We start from the raw sequence: 5,687 nt of genomic DNA, 5'->3' as shown, positions 1-5,687 counted from the left end.
ACAAGTAAACCTAACTTGAGCCCGCGATCCGATAGAAAAACCAGTTCTTGGACAGCGATCAACTTTAAAAAACACGTTACGTCGATGAGCTCTAAACGCGAGCCCGCGATATGGTCACATGATACTGGTCAGCGGATATCTTGTTTTGACAGGTGTCAATTGGCCATAACATGGATGTCCAATATCATAGAAGGCGGCTATAAATCAAGGCTGCATTTCTCTGTTAGCCTTTTAGCTGGAGTATGGTCGCCAGCTGGCGCGCCCAGGAGCAATACTGCTAGCCATGATAACCATGAGAAAATCAATTCATAGGTTTCCTTCTCGTTCCTATATGGGTATGGGGCTCCGCTTGGCGGATTTTCAGGCCGCCGGAGCTCCGCTATGACAGGAGACCATGTGTTAGGTAAGAATTGGAACCTATTAGGGGAGAAAGAAGTTCAAGCCACGCCCACAAAACAGGATGTTGGTACCTTTTAGGGGTTCTCTCCAAAACTTCCGACGGATACCCCGGTCTTTTTTTATATGGACACCTACCAAAAATATTCTACCGGAAAGTGTCCTTCGCCATGTAGAGACTGAAGAAAGTTCAGACTTAATTCCATAGGTAAAACTAGTTTCAAAAAAGGCCGCTATCAAAGTTGTTCGCAGTCGGTTCATCCAAAACTTTGATTCGAACTTGCTTTGGGAAAGGGAAACGGTAAGACTCAAAACCCCCGCGTTTGGCCGTTCCTCAACAGGTACAAGGCAATGACAAAAATTTGCACTAGCAATGGGGATGAGTACCAAGTCTTACCTCCATGAGTTTCCCAGATGAACTGTTCGTAGAACGAATGTAATACATAAGACAAAAAGACAAAAAAGCAATCATTTCTTAGCCCTGTTTAATTTTAATCCAGTGTAACGTACGTACATTTTAAGTATAACAACAGTAACTATCCCACAATCACCTATGTAAAACCATCTCACGACATTTGAACCTTAATTCAACTTTAACCCTTCGCAATTGGTCGTTGTTCTTGAATAAATTGACAACGATTCTTTTCCCCAGCTGACATATCATCTTGTTATAGAGTTACTAGGCAGCGATTGATGCCGAGCTAAGGAGAGAAGAAAAACAAACAGAAATTAAGACATGTTGATAGGTTTTGATAATGAAACCTGACAAAGCTTGCTTGAAAGAATTCACGTTGCTGCTATCGGCAAGGTTCTAGATTGAGATGAACGGTCTTAGATTTTATTTTCTTTCGCGTGCATGATGGCTGAAACATTATATAATCATTACCGGCGTTTGCTTCAACTTAACTGGACAAAAATTAAACTCGTGTCCTTTGCAGTTACATTCTTAAAAGTAAAACAAAAAAGTTTAAAATAGTAAATCCTGGTTACAGTTGCTTAGATCGATAGAGATATAAACGGGAAATGCATTACAACTACTTAGAAATCGCAAATAGGGAATTAAAGTACTAGCGTTTGCGTCTCAAAAACAAAGAAAAGCACGCATCAGATATTCCGCAAAAACAAAAAACAAAAAACAAAAAAAAGGCAAAAAATAAAGCAACCAAAACAACCACAACAGAGATAATAGAGATATTCCTTACGGGAGGCCTCAGTTTTTCTTATTTTAGGTTATTTTATTACATTATAAACACTTTTTAGGAGGATTCAGTATTCATACCTATCGACCGGCCACGCTCATGGGGCTTGACAACGGCGTTTCAGACGGCGAGGAAATGACACTGTACAGTGTAGACGATTCAAACGTTGTTGAATACTCGGTGATCACTGTGTAAGATCTAAAAACAAAACAGAGCAAACTGGATAAATGTAAAGTTCTTTACGTTCAATTGCAAAGGTTATAGATTGCGTGGAATTATAATTTAATAACCCCCCTAGCTTCAGGCAGATGTAATCCAGTTCCTTTTGGTGACTGCCGACGCAGCTTTTAATAAATTCTGAATTGATCGGTCCCAGTCCCTTGTTGAATTCCTGTGCTGTGTTCTTGCCACATGGTTATGCCACATTATTGGCCGCATTATTTATTTTAATAGCGCCTCCTCTCACCCAGGAGAAAATACGTTAAATGCAGCACGATTAAATTGACAATAGAAGTAATTCAACCAGGAGAATTAACAGCACTTATGTCAGGTTCTGGAAACCACGATAAGTTGCCCGAAGGCAGACTTACTTAGGAAGAGCAACTTGCTGTAACGATCACCTATACCTATGCAGGATAGAAAAGTTCGATTTTCTCAAACTTTGCCAGGAAGAAGGTCTTCACTTACTTGTTTCAAAATTGTATCTTCAATGGTGTTTGGATTTTTGTTTTCTTGTCGAGAAGGCCTTACGTACTTTACACTTTTTACGAACGCTAGCAAGCCAAAGTAATTTAGCGTTGCTGGAAAAGCTAACCCATATTACTAAAATGTCACCATTAGATGTAATTTAAGCCTAGGCTTTTAGCAAATTTTCAAAGTTCAACGCTTTGATGGTGTTGCGTCACGTCAAAATTTAGGTCAATTTCGTGGACCAGAAAGCCAATCTGATACATGTTCAATTGGAATAACTGATCTTAGACACCTGAAGACTATTTTACGGGAGAGTAGACCCACGGTCAAACTTTTCTGGAACAATGTTGGAGATAATGATCACGGCGTGAAACGTCAAAATGCCAGGCAATTAGCTCAAGTGCATAGTCTTTCAGAAGCTCTCCATTTTTTCGCTTTATTTACCCAATCGAGATTTGCAATAAAAACAAAAAGGGATACTTTTACATTACATTTTACATTTTACATTTTACATTCTTAAAAGTAGAACAACAAAGTTTAAAATAGAAACTCCTGGTTAGAGTGGCTTAGATCGATAGGGAAATAAACGGGAAATGCAGTACAACTACTTAGAAATCGAAAATAGGAAATTAAAGTACTAGCGTTCGTGTCTGAGAAAAAACAAGCATGCATCAGATATTCCGCAAAAAAAGACAAAAATAAAGCAACAAAAACAATAACAACAACAAGAACAAAACAGCTCTTAGAGATATCCATTACGGGAGACCCCAGTTATTCTTTTTTTAGGTTATTTTATTACATTAAACTTTTCTAGGAGGATTCAATATTCATACCAGGAGCCATAATCGGGGACGGAGACCGTAAGCGCGCGCCATTTCTAGTATTGGGGCTGTCCCTATGATATGGGACAATTTTTCTATTTTTAGAAAAATTGCGCCATCCCGTGCGGCACACGCGCGTACATGCTACGAGGATTTTTGCGGATGTAGCGCGGAGAAATGGCGTCCGAAATTCCCGAAATGTTTGATGCTTTTGGCCCACAACTCATTACTTTCATGTCTGTTAAAATTTTGCTTCAGTGTTTTCATTGTAAGCTGCTCCAGTTTGAGTGAAGTAAGACAGTGTCAAATTTAGTTATGTGCCGCTTTAAATCAGCGACCTAGTTGTGTTCCGCAGCTTCTTTTACAAGAGCTCCACATTACTCCACTCTAAGTTTCACATATGTTGAAGATTAACAGCTTTTCCAAAACACAGCAAAAAAACTAGTTGGATATATTTGGATATAGCAGCGTTTCAGGAATTCAAAGTTTCCCTCCTCTTGCCACACGCTTGCGAGGATTTCACCAGAGTCTATCTCGACCGAACAGCGAAAAAAAACACAAATAATTGCAAGTTTGAGTGTCGCCTGAATTGTAAGTAACGCTTGATGTTTTATCAAGGCCCAATTAGTCCATCAGCTGAGGGGCTTGCATGGCTCACTTAAGGGGAACAAACAAAACTTGCATAATCTTAATCTTTGACTATTAAGCATCATAAAAATGTATGATAGCAAGTATAGAACGGTAGCTTTCACTTTGTAAATCGAATTCTAAATTTGCCCCTCAAAACCTCCGTTTGGTCGCCATCTTGGATTTCTAAAAACATCTTTAAAATTGTTTTTCTTTCTTAAATACACACAGTTTCTTTGCCTAGACGTATATTTGTGATAATGCGTATCAGAGATATTATTTCAGCTTTCTTTACGGTTATTTTAGCTATGATGATGTCATAAATGACGTCACATTGACTGCCATTTTGTTTTCTATATATATGAAATAACTGAAATTACCATCAAGGCTTCTGCATCACAGTGCTACAAGAACGTGCTTATATCAATTAGAGCCATTGCCAACGTCTTTTTCCACATTTAGTTTAGTGTACTACGCCATGAATCAATGAAGCACAAATCAGAGTAGATAACTAGGTCCACACTTCAGTCTAGAGCTCTTTGAATACGAAAGTGCGACGTTTGTATAACGTCCTGCTTCAAGGTTGTTACTTGCATGTGGGATCTATAACATAGAGATACGTTCAAGTCATGTACTGCTTTTGCCTCTCGAACATCGTATTTCACAATCGAAGGCTCCTACGTTCCTTAGTTGCAGAAAGCGTTATACAACATGTGATCTTGCTATATAGAGCCTGAAGAAAGACACAGCAAAATGTAAAACTATCCTCGTGTTCACTATTCCAGTAACCTACACTCTTGAACGTACTTACCCGTATCAATCCTCTACATCTTCAGAGTCACTATCCTCACTCTCATACTGAACGCCATCATCAGTCACCATATTCTCACGCTGGACACTGCACATATCAGTGCACTTCAGACCCGCCTTCGAGCAGCTGCAGTTGTCGACCGTGCATGCTCTCTTGCACGTACAGGAGAGTAGTTCCAGCACCTCATCTGGAGCCGGCTTAGATCCAAGCCACACAAATTCCACGACATTTGAGATGTTGTCTACTCGCCAGCCGTGCCCACCAGGGGAGGGGATTACCGGAAGGGGAACAATGGCTCTTCTCCAAATTGCTGCTTGATAATTTGCTCTTGTTACTTGAAGTCGTAAAGATGACTCGCACGGCGGCAAAGCCTCTGGCTCAACCTTCCCGCCTTTGGCGCAGTGGATACCATAGCGCAGCACATCTACACTTTGGCACTTCTTCCCGTAAATCTGACACACGAGGGCCTCCGTATCTTTAAAGGTATCCTCAGATACTTCCCACTCCTCCCCAATACTTGCCATAGCTCGGACGTACTTTTCACTGCGTTGGAGAAGCTGGACTGCTTTCCACTTCCCTTTCCCAGAGAAGGCAGAGATGGTATCACAGCCTGTGATCGCTTGTACACCGATAAGGACTTTCATGAGGCAGTTTTTGTCAATGCCTGGGTCGAGTTGCATCTCGAAGCTGTTCACGACTAACGAAAGGTCTATTATTCTGTTCTTTGACCCCCTTCCCTTCTTCATGTAGCACGTTGTAAGGCTTGGGCTATGAGCAAGAAGTAGGACAAGGACATCAGTGTCATCAGAGTGGAATGACACACGTACCTCCCGCGTACCTAGCATGGAGAACCATACGCGTATCTGCCTCTTCGTGATTACATTGTAGCTCTGGAACAGGTTCGCATGTGGCTGCGTCTACTCTCCAGCACTGATCTTCGGTCGTCACGTACATGGTGCGGTTGCCGAGCCTGCCTCTAAATGCTTCTGTCTTCCATTGTGACACAAGGAATTTGACAATATCTGGCTTGTTTGCGGTGACACTGAGCAGCTTGTTCCATGACTTTGCCGTATAAGCAGGAAGTATGTTCTTGTAGTGTACACCGTCAGACGTAGACACTCTTTTAAACCTTTCGACATTCTT

At 41.0% G+C, this 5,687-nt stretch overlaps 1 long non-coding RNA gene across 4 annotated transcripts in view; it reads right to left on the bottom strand.

Moving 5' to 3' along the window:
• Window positions 1-864: 864 nt before the first annotated feature.
• LOC149108847 (uncharacterized) overlaps window positions 865-5,687 on the bottom strand; it is a 23,737-nt gene continuing 18,914 nt past the window's right edge. For all 4 annotated transcript variants that reach the window (XR_016208413.1, XR_016208412.1, XR_016208410.1 and 1 more), the window contains 2 exons: window positions 1,676-1,793; window positions 865-1,097 (listed from right to left, as the gene is read on the bottom strand). This is a non-coding gene — a long non-coding RNA (uncharacterized LOC149108847). The remainder of the gene's footprint in view (window positions 1,098-1,675; window positions 1,794-5,687) is intronic.

This window comes from Orbicella faveolata, unplaced genomic scaffold (assembly GCF_042242905.1).
Source record: "Orbicella faveolata isolate gen_17 unplaced genomic scaffold, um_ofav_v1 contig_25, whole genome shotgun sequence".
NCBI classification, from domain to species: Eukaryota; Metazoa; Cnidaria; class Anthozoa; order Scleractinia; family Merulinidae; genus Orbicella; species Orbicella faveolata.
The sequence above is the reverse complement of the archived record's forward strand: the minus strand, read 5'-3'. Positions and strand labels throughout refer to the sequence as shown.